The 16,511-nt window shown below is 43.5% G+C and overlaps 1 long non-coding RNA gene across 1 annotated transcript; it reads right to left on the bottom strand.

The window, feature by feature from the left end:
• Positions 1 to 6,393: 6,393 nt before the first annotated feature.
• On the bottom strand, positions 6,394 to 7,910 carry LOC311110128. The gene is made up of 3 exons (XR_014610678.1): positions 7,532 to 7,910; positions 7,273 to 7,415; positions 6,394 to 6,480 (listed from the first exon to the last, which is right to left on the bottom strand). It is a non-coding gene; the product is annotated as an uncharacterized lncRNA (long non-coding RNA).
• Positions 7,911 to 16,511: the final 8,601 nt, after the last annotated feature.

The raw sequence follows: 16,511 nt of genomic DNA, 5'->3' as shown, positions 1-16,511 counted from the left end.
GCTTTTTGTCGTCCCTGTGACAGTTGTAATCACTCCTTTGTTCCTATATGTGGAAGCAGAGGACTTTGTGGATCTGATGGTCCTAAATGTTGTCAGAAAGAAGACATGATAAGAGGGAAGGAGCTCATGGATGATTTCAAAGCGGTACCGAGTCCCAATATTCATTAAATTCAATGTGTTTATGATATAAAGAGATTGGTCACAGATATTAAATTACAGAATTAATTCTCTCAACCCACTTTTTTCTACAATTTTCTCCCTCTCTCTTTCATCTCTCTCTCTCCCTCAGTCCTTTTACTTTCCATTCCCTCTCTGTCTCCATACTTATTGTAGTTTATTTGGGAACAATCCCCACAATTATAAATAATGTTCATTCAATGAGTTGTATTTATTTTTTATGTCTTCATTTATTTGCCTATAAACAATTGTTATTTAAAAAATTACTTAATGATAAATCGTGTACATCTTTGTTTGTGTAATGTTTAGCAGATGAATCAAGATATGTTGCATGTTTCTATAATAAAAGAATACTGAGATTTTAAAAATAAATCAAGTCATTCTTTACATGTTCTTTGACAATGATGCAATACACTTTTCTCTCACATACTGTATAGTTGTGTCATTGTGTTTATGTGAATGAGTCCTTGCAGCAATAATCTGTATATTCAAACAGGTCAGTGATTGCAGTGCTATAATACTGCAGAAAGTATTCATACCCCTTGACTTATTCCACGTGTTGTTGTATTACAGCCTAAATTCAAAATGGATTCAATTGGGGGGGTTTTCTCACCCATCTACACACAAAACCCCATAATGACAAAGTGAAAACATGTTTTTAGAAATGTTTGCAAATGTATTGAAAATGAAACACAGAAATATCTCATTTACATAAGTATTAACACCCCTGAGTCAATACATGTTAGAGTCACCTTTAGCAGGGATTACAACTGTGAGTATTTCTGGGTAAGTCACCAAGAGCTTTGCACACCTGCATTGTACAATATTTGCACATTATTTGTAAAAAAATTAAAAAAAGTATTCAAGTGCTGTCAAGTTGCTTGTTGATAATTGCTGGGCAGCCATTTGAGTCTTGCCATAGATTTTCAAGCCAATTTAAGCCAAAACTGTAACTAGGCCACTCGGGAACATTCAGTGGCATCTTGGTAAACAATTACAGTGTATTTGACCTTGGGTTTTAGGTTATTGTCCTGCTGAAAGGGGCATTTGTCTACTAGTGTCACGCCCTGGCTCTGGGGACTCTTAAATGTTGAGCCAGTGTGTGGATTTTCCTATGTTTAGTTGTTCCATGTTTTCATTCTAGATCGTTTAGATCTATGTTGGCCAGGGTGGTTCCCAATCAGAGGCAGCTGTAGCTCGTTGTCTCTGATTGGGTACCATACTTAGGCAGCCTGTTTTCACTAGTCATTGTGGGATCTTGTTCCGGAAGGTTTGTGTTAACCTAGGACTTCATGTTTCGTTTGTTGTTTGGTTCTTGGTGTGTACACAATAAAGTATGTACGCCTATCACGCTGCGCCTTGGTCCGCATCTGTCAGCGATCGTGACAGAAGATCCAACCACGACTGGATCAAGCAGCGTGAAGAGGAGAGAGGAGGGACTTGGGAGGAGAAGAGTGAGAGTCTGGCGAGAGCCATGGAGGCCATGTTCACGGGGGAGAGACAAGCCCAACATTTTTTTAGGGGGGGCTCACGCCGTGGACGACGAGGCAGCAGGAGGCCGCGATAGAGCGGTTCAGCAGGTTAGCAGAGGAGGCCGCCAGGTTACGGGGGCCACTGGTCACGAGGGAGAAGGAGAGTGTGGAGGCACGGCGAGAGGAACTGGTTAGGCAGCAGAGGGAGCGGAGGTTTATGAGGAAACACAGTCCCGCTCCTCGCACCAAGCAAGTGGTGTGTGTCACCAGTCCGGTCTGGCCCGTTCCTGATTCCCGCACAAGGCCAGTGGTGTGTGTTCCCAGTACGGTCAGGCCAGTTCCTGCTCCCCACACTAAGCCAGTGGTGCGCGTCGACAGCCCGGTCCGGCCCGTTCCTGCTCCCCGCACCAAGCCAGTGGTGCGCGTCGTCAGCCCGGTCCGGCCCGTTCCTGCTCCCCGCACCAAGCCAGTGGTGCGCGTCGTCAGCCCGGTCCGGCCCGTTCCTGCTCCCCGCACCAAGTCAGTGGTGCACGTCGTCAGCCCGGTCCGGCCCGTTCCTGCTCCTCGCACCAAGCCAGTGGTGCGCGTCGCCAGCCCGGTCCGGCCCGTTCCTGCTCCCCGCACCAAGCCAGTGGTGCGCGTCGCCAGCCCGGTCCGGCACGTTCCTGCTCCCCGCACCAAGCCAGTGGTGCGTGTCGTCAGTCCGGCACGGTCCGTGCCTGTTCCGGCACCGGTCAGCTGCTCCACACCGGAGCCAGAGCAATCCGCTCCACCGGTGTCCAGTCCAGCTCCGGCCAGCGGGGCCAGTCCAGACCAGGGGCGCTACGGGGGGGTAGAGTTAGAGGGGTGGTCACGCCCAGAGCCGGATCCGCCTCCGAGGCGGAATGCCCACCCGGACCCTACCCTCTTGTGTTGGTGTGGCGCGGTCGCAGTCCGCGCCTTTGGGGGGGGATACTGTCACGCCCTGGCTCTGGGGACTCTTAAATGTTGAGCCAGGGTGTGGATTTTCCTATGTTTAGTTGTTCCATGTTTTCATTCTAGATCGTTTAGATCTATGTTGGCCAGGGTGGTTCCCAATCAGAGGCAGCTGTAGCTCGTTGTCTCTGATTGGGTACCATACTTAGGCAGCCTGTTTTCACTAGTCATTGTGGGATCTTGTTCCGGAAGGTTTGTGTTAACCTAGGACTTCACGTTTCATTTGTTGTTTGGTTCTTGGTGTGTACACAATAAAGTATGTACGCCTATCACGCTGCGCCTTGGTCCGCATCTGTCAGCGATCGTGACAACTAGTGTCTGTTGGATAGCAGACAACCAGGTTTTCTTCTAGGATAAAGCTGTATTCCATTTCTTTTTATCCTAAAAATCTCTGTACTTCTTTGCCGATGACAAGGATACCCATAACATGATGCAGCTACCACCATGCTTGAAAATATGAAGAGTGGTATACAGTTATGTGTTGTGTTGGATTTGCCACAAACATAACACCTTGTATTTAGGACATACATTTCATTTCTTAGCCACATTTTTAGCAGTTTTACTTTAGTGCCTTATTGCAAACAGAAAGGGATACCTAGTCAGTTGTACAACTGAATGCATTCAACTGAAATGTGTCTTCCGCATTTAACCCAACCCCTCTGAATGCGGCAACTGAGTTAGGAAGGAAGCCTGTATCTTTGTAGTGACTGGGTGTATTGATACACTATCCAAAGTGTAATTAATAACTTCACCATGCTCAAAGGGATATTCAATATCTGCTTCTTTTTTTTTTACCCTTCTACCAATAGGTGTCCTTCTTTGTGAGGAATTGGAAAACTTCCCTTTTCTATGTGCTTACATCAGTGTTTTAAATTCACTGCTCGGCTGAGGGACCTTACAGATAATTGTATGTGTGAGGTACAGAGATGACAAAACACTATTAGTCATGTTAACACTATTATTGCACACAGAGTTAGTCCGTGCAAATTATTATGTGACTTGTTAAGCACATTTTTACTCCTGAACATATTTAGGCTTTACATAACAAAGGGGTTGAATACTTCAGCTTTTCATTTAATTAATTTTAAAACATTTCTGAAAACATAATTACACTTTGACATAATGGGGTATTTTGTGTAGGCCAGTGACCCAAAATCTGAATTTAATCCATTTTAAATTTAGGCTGTGACACAACAAAATGTGGAAACATCAGTTGGTGTGAATACTTTCTGCAGGCACTGTATGTAGTGTTTGACAGTGTACAACTACATTCACAATTTTAATTGGCTGATGCGGATTTTGAGACAGATGCAAAAAGTTTAATGTTTGTTAAAAGGGATCCCTGTTACCATATTTATTTACATTTATTGTTGTATGTTACACATTTACTTATGAGCAATTATAATATATTATAGTGAATATTAAGGCGTTATAAATGTTTTACAGGGCATTATATGTGTATGCGTCATAGAAATTGTTACTGGATATTTAACTTGTGTTGCAGAAGATGTCTTCAAATTTAACCAAACAGAAATTACCATATCAAATCTGATCTCATAAATTACCATATATCTGATCTCCTACAGTACAATATCATATCTGAGCTAATAAATTACCATATCATATCTAATAAATTATATGTGATCTGATCTCATACAGTATCATATCTGATCTGATCTCATATCATATCATAACATATCTGAACAGATCCCCTAATGATGTACCCTGGAAGGTTGTGGGTGGTGGAGAACAGATCCCCTAATGATGTACCCAGGAAGGTTGTGGGTGAGGGAGAACAGATCCCCTAATGATGTACCCAGGAAGGTTGTGGGTGGTGGAGAACAGATCCCCTAATGATGTACCCAGGAAGGTTGTGGGTGGTGGAGAACAGATCCCCTAATGATGTACCCAGGAAGGTTGTGGGTGGTGGAGAACAGATCCCCTAATGCTGCATTCAAAACACCTGGGAACTCAGAAATCTCAGACTTCAGTATGTTCAAGACACCTGTTAAGGTGTAGATGTGTAGAAATTATGTTGAATATAATAATAACCTACATTTATCAATCTGACTCCATTATTATGTGAACGCTATAGGTCCATAATGGTATCCAGTGGGTATAGCTAAGGTTGCGAGCCTTAGAAGATGCACATGTCTAGGTTTTAAGTTCAAGTTCCAGAATACTGCACAGAAGTTCTAAATGTGAATATTTCATCCAACAGGAGTATTGTGTTGCTAGTTGGGCAGAGTTTGCTCTTTTGGGACTATCCCATCGGTTCCTTTGTACTGGGTAAGCTAAGTAAAACAATAAACAACTAACATTACCAGAGAGAGGTCAAAGACAAACCTGATCCTAGATCAGCACTCTTACTCTGGGATGCTTTGTGAATACGGGCTCTGGTCACATGTCCATGGATGACACAACCCTTCTAGTGGTCAATTCTGGTACTGCTATAACTTTACTGATAACGACTGTTTTCTATCTATTAACTAAAGTGTTTTTACTGTACTACGTCAACTAATAACTGACACCATTTAGAAGGAAAACATTGGAGTTACTATTCATACATTACAACACTTAGTATTACAGTATACCTGACAAGTAAATGACATACCTAGATCACAGTATATAGATGTATTTAATCAGTAGAATGAACACATGGTACATATGGAATGGAATGGAAGGAAACAGAACACTGCTGCATTTGAAATGGATTGATAACTGTAAAAACTTAAATGAAAACAGAATCTTATTCAATTGTTATATGCACACATTAAATGGTAAAAATTGTAAATATAGTTTAAAAAAAAGTCAACCACAGTTAGAGCCTACTACACCACAGTTAGAGCCTACTAGAGCACAGTTAGAGTCTACTAGACCACAGTTAGAGCCTACTAGACCACAGTTAGAGCCTACTAGACCACAGTTAGAGCCTACTAGACCACAGTTAGAGCCTACTAGACCACAGTTGGAGCCTACTAGACCACAGTTAGAGCCTACTAGACCACAGTTAGAGCCTACTAGACCACAGTTAGAGCCTACTAGACCACAGTTAGAGCCTACTAGACCACAGTTAGAGCCTACTAGACCACAGTTAGAGCCTACTAGACCACAGTTAGAGCCTACTAGACCACAGTTAGAGCCTACTAGACCACAGTTAGAGCCTACTAGACCACAGTTAGAGCCTACTAGACCACAGTTAGAGCCTACTAGACCACAGTTAGAGCCTACTAGACCACAGTTCCACTCCCCTGGGCCTGATGAACGGTGGACAAACTCCACATAGCCCTGGTCTCTTTAAAGACATCAAATACATATTTCAATATAGATACACATAGAAACACGTTAAGCCTAACAAAGGGAAAACCAGTGCAACTCCATAAGATAGGGGCTTACATTAGTGATTATAATTAGACTACGGTGTGAACGGTTTTTCACACACCCAGTAATTTGAAGTACATATTCCAACCTTCCAACTCTTCAATGGGTCTGATGCCGTCTGTGAGATCTCAATACAAGCCACCTTGTCATTCAAGTTACTTGGTTCCCCTTCCATCCAATAGCTATAAACAACACAGAGAATCAGAGTTTAATATCATCCAATAGAAAATAGAGAATCAGACGGTTAACCTAGTCTCCAGGCTCAATTGCTACCATTCGACAGAGAGTGAGAGAGACATCTGGCTGAGGACAAGATTATCGGACTGTAAAAAGTAATTTATTACAACAGAAAAAAAGTCCTCCAGAACCTGTTCACTTACGTAGGTTTAAATGTTGAGTTGCCAACCCACTTCCAGATTCCGTCTTTTTTATATGCACCAATCCAGACATTCTTCTTAAATCCATTGATAAATATCTATAATATCATTTTGTAAATAAAACAATGACCATTATTTAATCTCCACAGCAGAGAAACACTTTTACATGTTTATAAATAATAATAGTAGTAGTAGTCTAATAGTAGTAGTAGTAGTATAATGTACTGAGCCTGGTCAATAGAAATACAAGGGGATTTAGGATGTTTGAAAAGGTCCTGAGTACTTTGATATATGCCTTCTTCAGCGCTCACAAAAAAATACAAAAAGTTGCCGAGCACTGGTGCAAACTCAGGAAGCTTGGAGGGGAAGTGTGCTCACACCACACAGACCAATCTGCACTGACGACTGCGCCACGGCAGTTCACAATGCTCAGGCAAGAGGGAGAGTACTTGATGGAAACAGAGCGTTGTTTTTAATCATTTTTGTTTGAAGCCTTCCCCAACCAATTGCCCTAACCTTAACCCCTAACCATAACCCTTTGAGTTGTTTCTGTTTGAACGCTGTAACCTCACAGAATTAACCCTGTAACCACATGGAATGAATGCGTCAAAAATAGACTTTCATCCAGATTACGTCGAATGTCGAAGTGAAACTATGAGATCAGGTTGCAGCCTCAGCTGCTATACTATAGTATAGGTATAGATATAATTTCATGCAAACTTGCTTTGCTGACAGGAAGTATATTCTATAAATTGACAGTGACATGAACATTGGTGATACAATTATTTACACATATTGAATACTAATCAGAGATGTAGATAATGATTAATAATTATAATAATAATAAAGAAACAGTAGTATTATAGCATTACTAATGTATTCTCTATTACCTGTTCTTCTCTGCTGTTTATAACAACCAAGTCAGCACCCATTGCTCTGCACTGCCGCTGACCGTCCCCGCCTGTGTCCCTCGTGGAGGAGACATAATAACAGCTGGTGCCAAACTTCCACCATTCCTTCAGACAGGGTTTCTCTGAAATAAACGAAATAGAACAGAAGGCATTTCAAAGTCTACAAATATATGAAATCTCTTCTAAGTATGAAATAAAATGATACTTGTAAATTAAGAAAATAAAAGACTGCACTCACCATAGGACCTAAGCCTGGTATTTAACTGGTCTCTCTCAGTGTTCCTGGTATTTAGACTATTCTGTAACTGGTCTCTCTCGGTGGTCCTGTTATTTAGACTATTCTGTAACTGGTCTCTCTCAGTGGTCCTGGTATTTAGACTATTCTGTAACTGGTCTCTCTCCAGAGTTATTGTGGTGAGATTATTCTGCAACTGGTCTCTCTCCTTAGTTTTGGTTGTGAGACTATTCTGTAGCTGGTCTCTCTCTGTGGTCCTGGTATTTAGAATATTCTGTAGCTGGTCTCTCTCTGTGGTCCTGGTATTTAGCCTATTCTGTAGCTGGTCTCTCTCTGTCGTCCTGGTATTTAGACTATTCTGTAGCTGGTCTCTCTCTTTAGTCAGGGTGTTGTAACTGGTCTGTAGCTGGTCTCTCTCTTTAGTCAGGGTGTTGTAACTGGTCTGTAGCTGGTCTACCTCTTTAGTCAAGTTATTATAACTGGTGGGTTGCTGATCTCCTTCTTTAGTCAGAAGGCTGTAACTGGCCTGTTGGTCTCTCTCTGTTGAGTAGTGATGACCAATAACTCCACCTTTAAAAGGGAAAAGTTAATCAATTATTCAAATATGTGTAACTATCACACCATGGAAGTTTACAAATGTTTCTGTCCAAACCTTCTAAACTTACAGTAGACAGACAGGCCTATGATCCCAGCCAGTAGGAGAACACACAGCAGCCCCAGACACACTGCAGCAACTCCAGAGGGTCTCTTCCACCACTGAAAATTAGCTGAATTACAGGGAATTATCATGTAAGGTCTTTGAACTATCTCTGGTAATGTTAAAAATACCTATATCATCCAGGATTGTAAGCAACAAAAGCTGTGTGTTTGTACTTGAATTGATACCTGAAAATGTAACACTGGGCTTGATGGGATACGTGTCGTCATCAATATCCATGGTCTGCATTGTTGGATTCTCCACCTGTGGTTGTATAGATTGTCTCTTACATTTCTAGAAATCAAATGCTATATTTTTCTCTGTTACTTCAGGAATCATCATCTAGATTCAGCCATGGGACCATTTTGTAGGTTTGTATCTGTGCCTTATGTGTCATCAACTCAAATACTTGAGGTGAGCTTGACTTCGCTTACCCGGTACAAAGGAAAAAATAGGATAGTCCCAAGTGCAAATTTTACCCAACTAGTGACACATGCACGGTGGTCAAATTCAATCAAGCTTACTTCAGTATTTGACATACAGTGCATTCGGAAAGTATTCAGACCCCTTGACTTTTTCTACATCTTCTTACGTGGCAGCCTTATTCTAAAATGGATTAAATTACTTTTTTTCCACATCAATCTACACACACAATACCCCATAATGACAACGTGAAAACAGTTTTTTTGAATTTTTGCAAAGGTATAAAAAAACAAAAACAGAAATACCTTAATAACATAAGTGTTCAGACCCTTTGCTATGAGACTCGAAATTGAGCTCAGGTACATCCTGTTTCCATTGATCATCCTTGAGATGTTTCTACTACTTGATTGGAATAAACCTGTGGTAAATTCAATTGATTGGACAGAGTTGACAGTGCATGTCAGAGCAAAAACCAAGCAATTAGGTTGAAGGAATTGCTCAGAGACAGAATTGTGTCGAGGCACAGATCTGGGGGAAGGATACCAAAAAATGTCTGGAGCATTGAAGGTCCCCAAGAACACAGTGGCCTCCATCATTCTTAAATAGAAGAAGTTTGGAACCAGCAAGACTCTTCCTATGGCTGGCCACCTGGCCAAACTGAGCAATCGGGGGAGAAGAGCCTTGGTCAGGGAGGTGACCAACAACCCGATGGTCACTCTGACAGAGATCCAGAGTTCCTCTGTGGAGATGGGAGAACCTTCCAGAAGGACAACCATCTCTGCAGCACTCCACCAATCAGGCCTTTATGGTAGAGTGGACAGACGGAAGCCACTCCTTTGTAAAAGGCACATGACAGCCCACTTTGGAGATTGCCAAGAGGCACCTCAGACTATGAGAAACAAGATTCTTTGGTCTGATGAAAGCAAGATTGAACTATTTAGCCTGAATGCCAAGCGTCACGTCTGATGGAAATCTGGCACCATCCCAACGTTGAAGCATGGTGGTGGCAGCATCATGCTGTGGTAATGTTTTTCAGTGGCAGGGACTGGGAGACCAGTCAGGATTGAGGGAAAGATGAACAGAGCAAAGTACTGAGAGATTTTTGATGAAAACCTGCTCCAGAGCAATGAGGACCTCAGACTTGGGCCAAGGTTAACCTTCCAACAGGACAACAACCCTAAGCACACAGTCAAGACAACTTAGGAGTGGCTTCGGGACAAGTCTCTGAATGTCCTTGAGTGGCCCAGCCAGAGCCCAGACTTGAACCCAATCGAACATCTCTGGAGAGACCTGAAAATGGTTGTGCAGCGATGCTCCCCATCCAACCTGACAGAGCTTGAGAGGATCTGCAGAGAAGAATGGGAGAAACTCCCCAAATACAGGTGTGCCAAGCTTGTAGCATTATACCCAAGAAGACTCAAGGCTGTAATCGCTGCCAAAGGTGCTTCAACAATGTACTGGGTAAAGGGTCTGAATACTTATGTAAATGTATATTTCAGTTTTTTTTTTAAACCTGTTTTTGCTTTGTCATTATAGGATATTGTGTGTAGATTGATGAGGAGAAAAAACAATTTCATACATTTCAGACTAAGGCTGTAACGTAACAAAATGTGGAAAAAGTCAAGGGGTCTGAATACTTTCCGAATGCATTGTAGATATGTACTTTGTCCCAGTTACAGTTCACCTACTTAGTATCCCAGAGACTCTAACATATTACACAATAATTAGACAATGCATAAAATAATAATATCTGGTGAAATAGAGAAAATAAATCTTACCACAATCTTTGAGAGTTGAAAACGGATACATACAACTAAGTTATATTGGTTTGTTATGTCAACCTAATGAATGAGCATGACATGTCAGATTGGAGTAACGTGTCCACAAGTTTTTTATAGTCTAAGCGACCCCACCTTTCGTGTCAACATCAGCATTTCCTTTACCTTATTTAGCCTAACAATAATGAACTAATATACCACTGGATGGTAGGTTCAGATATGAGGTAACGTGTGGTTAACATGTGGTCAAGCTCAAGTCAAACTGAAAGTTCAAGTTACAGAATGCTGCATAGAAGAGTTTCATTTCCCCTCTCTCAAGCACATAAGCTACAGGAGTATAGTTTATACTTAAATTTATGGTTGAATGTTCAGCTACTCCAAAATTCTAAAGCTTGGTAAACTTGGAAGACTGAATGTGGCAAGGCAAAATGTGTCTATACCTTATTTAAAGCCCTGTCAACTGCCATTATATAACAATGTTCAGTGTTCAAACTTGGTTCTGAACTTTCTAACCCTTTTCCTGTCCTGACCTACAGTAACTCAGTAACTGGTTGTTGAACCCTGTTCAGGAGGAGGGTGCTAGAATGGTTTTAGCCAACAACAGATTCACCGAAATGTCCATGACAGGCATAGCTGGTAACATCCTAATCATTCTGGATGCAACGTTAAACATTCCCCCTTCACTTTAATGGATTTGACATCCTGCAGTCAGTGCGTCAGCATCCTGTAACGCATTTGTCATTCCCAAGTTTTCATCACTTGTAAAAATACAGCTTTCTCTTTGACATAGGGTTGCTAGCTAGCCTATAGCCTATTGTAGTGGTGCTGGCTTCATTTAGACTTGCTAGTTAGCCTATTGTAGGGTCGATAGCTTAATTTACACTAACTTGGTAGCCTATTGGAGGGTCGATAGCTTAATTTACAGCTACTTGGTAGACTATTGTAGGGTTGCTAGCTTAATTTTGAGTTGCTAGTTTGCATATGACGTGATTTGCATCTCTGGCGGGTTGATTTGTATCTGGCAGGATGATTTGCATCTAAAAGCGGGCGCCCTGCCAGTAAGGCCGGTGAGCAAGTCTGCTGTCTCGCTGCCCAAATCATTTTGGAGAGCCACCTGCCTGCTGAGTGGTTGTTGATAACTGGGTAGCTAGCATCTTGGAGAGCCACCTGCCTGCTGAGTGCTTGTTGCTAACTGGGTAGCTAGCTCTTGGAGAGCCACCTGCCTGCTGAGTGGTTGTTGCTAACTGGGTAGCTAGCTCTTGGAGAGCCACCTGCCTGCTGAGTGGTTGTTGCTAACTGGGTAGCTAGCTCTTGGAGAGCCACCTGCCTGCTGAGTGGTTGTTGATAACTGGGTAGCTAGCTGTTGGAGAGCCACCTGCCTGCTGAGTGGTTGTTGCTAACTGTGTAGCTAGCCTGTTGGAGAGCCACCTGCCTGCTGAGTGGTTGTTGCTAACTGGGTAGCTAGCCTGTTGGAGAGCCACCTGCCTGCTGAGTGGTTGTTGCTAACTGGGTAGCTAGCTCTTGGAGAGCCACCTGCCTGCTGAGTGGTTGTTGATAACTGGGTAGCTAGCTGTTGGAGAGCCACCTGCCTGCTGAGTGGTTGTTGCTAACTGGGTAGCTAGCCTGTTGGAGAGCCACCTGCCTGCTGAGTGGTTGTTGCTAACTGGGTAGCTAGCTCTTGGAGAGCCACCTGCCTGCTGAGTGGTTGTTGCTAACTGTGTAGCTAGCTGTTGGAGAGCCACCTGCCTGCTGAGTGGTTGTTGCTAACTGGGTAGCTAGCTGTTGGAGAGCCACCTGCCTGCTGAGTGCTTGTTGATAACTGGGTAGCTAGCCTGTTGTAAGCCTTGTAGGGCCTACTATAGGTTAACCAAGATCATGTGGTTTACAAGAAACTGTATAGGACTTTAAGAAGTCACATGGTACCATCGTGGAGTGTTAGGTGGATTCCTTCTCATTACCCTGACACAGCTCCGTCACTTCTCCTTTTCTCTCACCAAACTTTCATATTTTTCATCTTTCACTTTCCTCTCTTTTTCTCTCTTGTTTCTGTAGAATATTTAGACGGATGTAAAATCTAAATAAAGTGCTGCGTTAGCAGACTCAAGTCAGGGCCCATATTTATCACGTCTCAGTGCAGGAATGCTGATCTAGGATCTGTTTAGCCTTTTGGATCATAATGAATAAGGTGATGTAGACACTGATGACTTGATCCCAGGTAAGTATTCCTGAGATGGTTAGATCTGCATTTGTTTTGCATTGAGTCAAGGTTTGGGTTTATTTCACTGAAGAAGATTCCCTGCACTGTCATTCACACAGACTACATAAACTTTAGTTACACTTCCTGCCTGTTTCCAACCACCCACACATTCTGTTGTTGCAACATGTTGTATCTGAACCTACCAGACAGCGGTACATTAGTTCATTATTGTTTGGCCAATCTTAATAATGCTCCATCACTACTATTGTGTTATGTTTGTGTTAACAACAAACCAACATGATAAGATTTAGTTTTTCTTAATTTCACATGATATGATCATTTTATGGATTGTCTGATTCTTATGTAATGTGTTAGTGGTTCTGGGGGACTCAGCAGGGGGTGATAAAATAAAATGCCAGCAGGGTTGAAAGCAAATAATCCAACTAGAGCAATGCAGACAATGGATATTGATGACACCTATGCTGACATGGCCAGAAAAATTGATGGCATTAGTGTTACATTTTCAGGTTTCAATGCAAGTACAGACAGACACATAGACAGAAACACACACACACTTACACACTACTCATTTCATAAGTAGAATGAACACATGGTCCATATTCAACTGCTGTCATTTAAATGTATTGATAACTGTAAAAACGTACAAATGAAATCAGTATGTGGTTAAATTGTTACATCACACTATAATGGTAAATATTGTTATTGCAACCACAGCCTATTAGACAAAGGCGTGTGTCCCCTGGACCTGATGCAACTCCATTAGACATTGGCTACAGCACGAAACATCGTCAGTAATTTACGTTTGAAGCGACATGCACTGCATTTACCATTAATGCGGTTTCTGCAAACATACTGTAGGGGAAAATGCCTTTAAAATACGCATTGTCTGCTGTATAGTGCTCCACGCCATAACACGCCTTGCATTGAATCCCAGTCTGTAGCCCTTTACACACGTATCCCATATACGGGTTGAACATGGCAGATTTGGACACGGATAAACGCCTAAATTGGAATGCTGTGGCTGTACAGTAACCTGCTATACATGACATCAGAGCTCAGGGTCTCCCCTTCACAGTTCTGTATGGGTTTTGACAGACAGCTGTTCTGAAATTGAGCGCTGCGTGCCACAAGAAGTTGAGCCCATTCCTTATCGCTAATTGGGAAACGTTGAAAATGTTTTGTTGTCTGAGTGAGAGAAATGCTGTAAATTAAGAGGACTCTATGTATTTTGAAAGATGAGACGTTGAGGATTATAATAAATACCACGGTGATGTCATACAAGAGTCCAAATCTGCACTTCACATTTCCTTATCATAAAACTCATGTAATATAGTGTCAATGTTTATGATCACAGAATGAGCCTATGTTTGTTGTATTGTGAAGACAATTTGCAGCAAATGACGAATCTGAAAGCACTCAAGACTCCATTTTATGCGCACCAAAATTACCATCTGCTTGCATGAATTGCCTTGTGAAAGCTTAACACTGTCAAATCGTATTTTATAATTCATCTAGTCATGTTGGCAATGATTAAGCTTTCAAATGATGACAACCTGACCCAGATTGCGATTTATAATGGACCGTTTTTGGATTGCGTAAACAACAACAGTAATTGTGTGATGGCGGGGATGCAGGGCTGTTTCCAAACAAAACGATTACACATTTGCTTGCTCTAGTTCCTCAACAGCACAGCTAGGAGAGCTCAACAAATCACCTTTATAGTTGAATACTATTGTCGTATCGCGTCGCTGCTGGTGCTCATTGCTGTCAAACAAAGGAGTCCGCTCATACTGAATCTTTGATCATAAGTTTATTCATATCACAAGCTTTCAGCATGAGTTACAGGAGTCAAGATCCCCCGGAGAGCACCGTTCCAGATTGCCATGGCTGCTCTGCTCTTCTTCGTTTTTCCCCAGTATATATAAACAATGCCAAAATATGGGTGGCTCCCTCTTTCGTCCAATCACCTATCCCCCCTGGGGCGTCACCCTCCAACTGCTACATTTGAAATAAGATAAACATACCCTCTTTGTTCCTCTAAAACAGTCATAATGTTAATACACCACACTATTCTTTGAGTCATAAAAGTGCATTGAAATGACTTAGGATCTGTGCACACTTTGGAGAGATGTGTGGCCACTTGGAGACACCAGTTAGACCTTTCACTCAAACCCTAGTTGTCACGGATTCAGCCGAGGCTGCCCCTCCTCCTTGCTCGGGCAGGCTTCGGCGTTCGTCGTCCCCGGAGTACTAGTTGCTACCGATCTATGTTTCAGTGTTTGTCTTGTTTGGTCTTAATTGTGTACACCTGTTCCCAATTATGTTGTATTGTATTCCCTATATAACCCTCTGTCTTTCATTGTGTCTGATTGTTTTCGTCATTTCGGCAGTTGCTTATTGTGCGGGTTATTTTCCTCCCTGTTTGGAGGTTGTTTTGTACTCTGGTTACTTTGTTAGTAAAGTACGTTTCCAGTAGCTCGGTGTCCTGCGTTTGACTTCGCCTACCGCATTCACGTCGCACATGACAGAATCACACACCACTGACATGGAGTCAGTAGGAGCAGCGGTGCCAGCTGGATCAATGGAAGAACGCGTACAAAAACAAGCGGCCATGATCCAGGCTCTCGGCACCGCCATGGAACGGGTAGTAAACACCATGGAGCGATGGGAGTGAGGAGGTCTGCCTACACCTCCTCCGACTATACCATCACCATCAGCGATGCCCATCGCTTCACCTCCGGGGTCCAGTGGGATTCGGCTCTCGCTCCCGAGGGCTTATGATGGCACAGCTGCCGGGTGTCAGGGTTTCCTGCTCCAGGTCGAACTCTACCTGGCGTAGAGTGTCCGGCGTGTCCGCCCACATCTCCTGTCTGTCCGGCAAGGTGCTGGAATGGGGGGAAATAGACGCCGCTACTGTCAACTATGCGGAGTTCACCCGCCGCTTCAGGGCAGTATTCGATCATCCACCAGAGGGTAAAGCGGCGGGTGAGCGTTTATTCCGCGCAGGAGTTCGCACTGGACTTCCGGACGCTGGCTGCCAATGCGGGATGGAATGAGAGGGCCCTCATCGACCACTACCGATGTAGTCTGAGGGAGGACGTGCGTCGGGAATTGGCCTGCAGGGACACCAACCTAAGCTTCGACCAACTGGTGGACATGTCGATTTGCCTGGAAACCCTGTTGGCTACCCGCGGACGTCCGGATTCGGGGCCGTCCATTCCATCCCCCAGCACTTCCGAGCCGACCCCTATGGAGCTCGGCGGTGCTGGTACCAGGGAGACTAGGAGAGGGGCCGTCCCCTGCACCAACTGTGGCCGCAGAGGACACAATGCTGGTCGGTGCTGGGGAGGGTCTCCTAGGAATCGAGGCAGTAGGCAGCGCACTGATGAGTCATTCCAGGTGAGTAGGAACCCAACTCACCCAGAGCTCCCTGTTGCGCATATGTGTATTAAAGTTGTGTTTCCCGAGGTTTCTCCTCATTCCCAGCATAAGGCGCTAGTAGATTCAGGCGCAGCTGGGAATTTTATCGATCGCAAGTTTACCTATAAGTTAGGGATTCCTATTGTTCCAGTTGATGTGCCCTTCCCTATCCATGCCCTAGATAGCCGCCCTTTGGGGTCAGGGTTGATTAGGGAGGTCACAGCGCCTCTCAGGATGAAAACGCAGGAGGGCCATGAGGAGATCATTCGTTTGTATTTGATTGGGGCTTCCCTGGTTAACTTCTCATGACCCCAACATTTCATGGCAACAGAGGGCTCTCAAGGGATGGTCTGATCAGTGTTTGGGGAGGTGTGTAGGTTTTTCCGTAGGGGCAACGACGGTGGAAAGTCCGAAACAAGCTCCCACCATGCACATTCCACCTGTATA

The sequence above is a fragment of the Coregonus lavaretus genome (assembly GCF_964263955.1).
Source record: "Coregonus lavaretus genome assembly, contig: SUPER_35_unloc_2, whole genome shotgun sequence".
Classification (NCBI taxonomy): Eukaryota; Metazoa; Chordata; class Actinopteri; order Salmoniformes; family Salmonidae; genus Coregonus; species Coregonus lavaretus.
The sequence above is the reverse complement of the archived record's forward strand: the minus strand, read 5'-3'. Positions and strand labels throughout refer to the sequence as shown.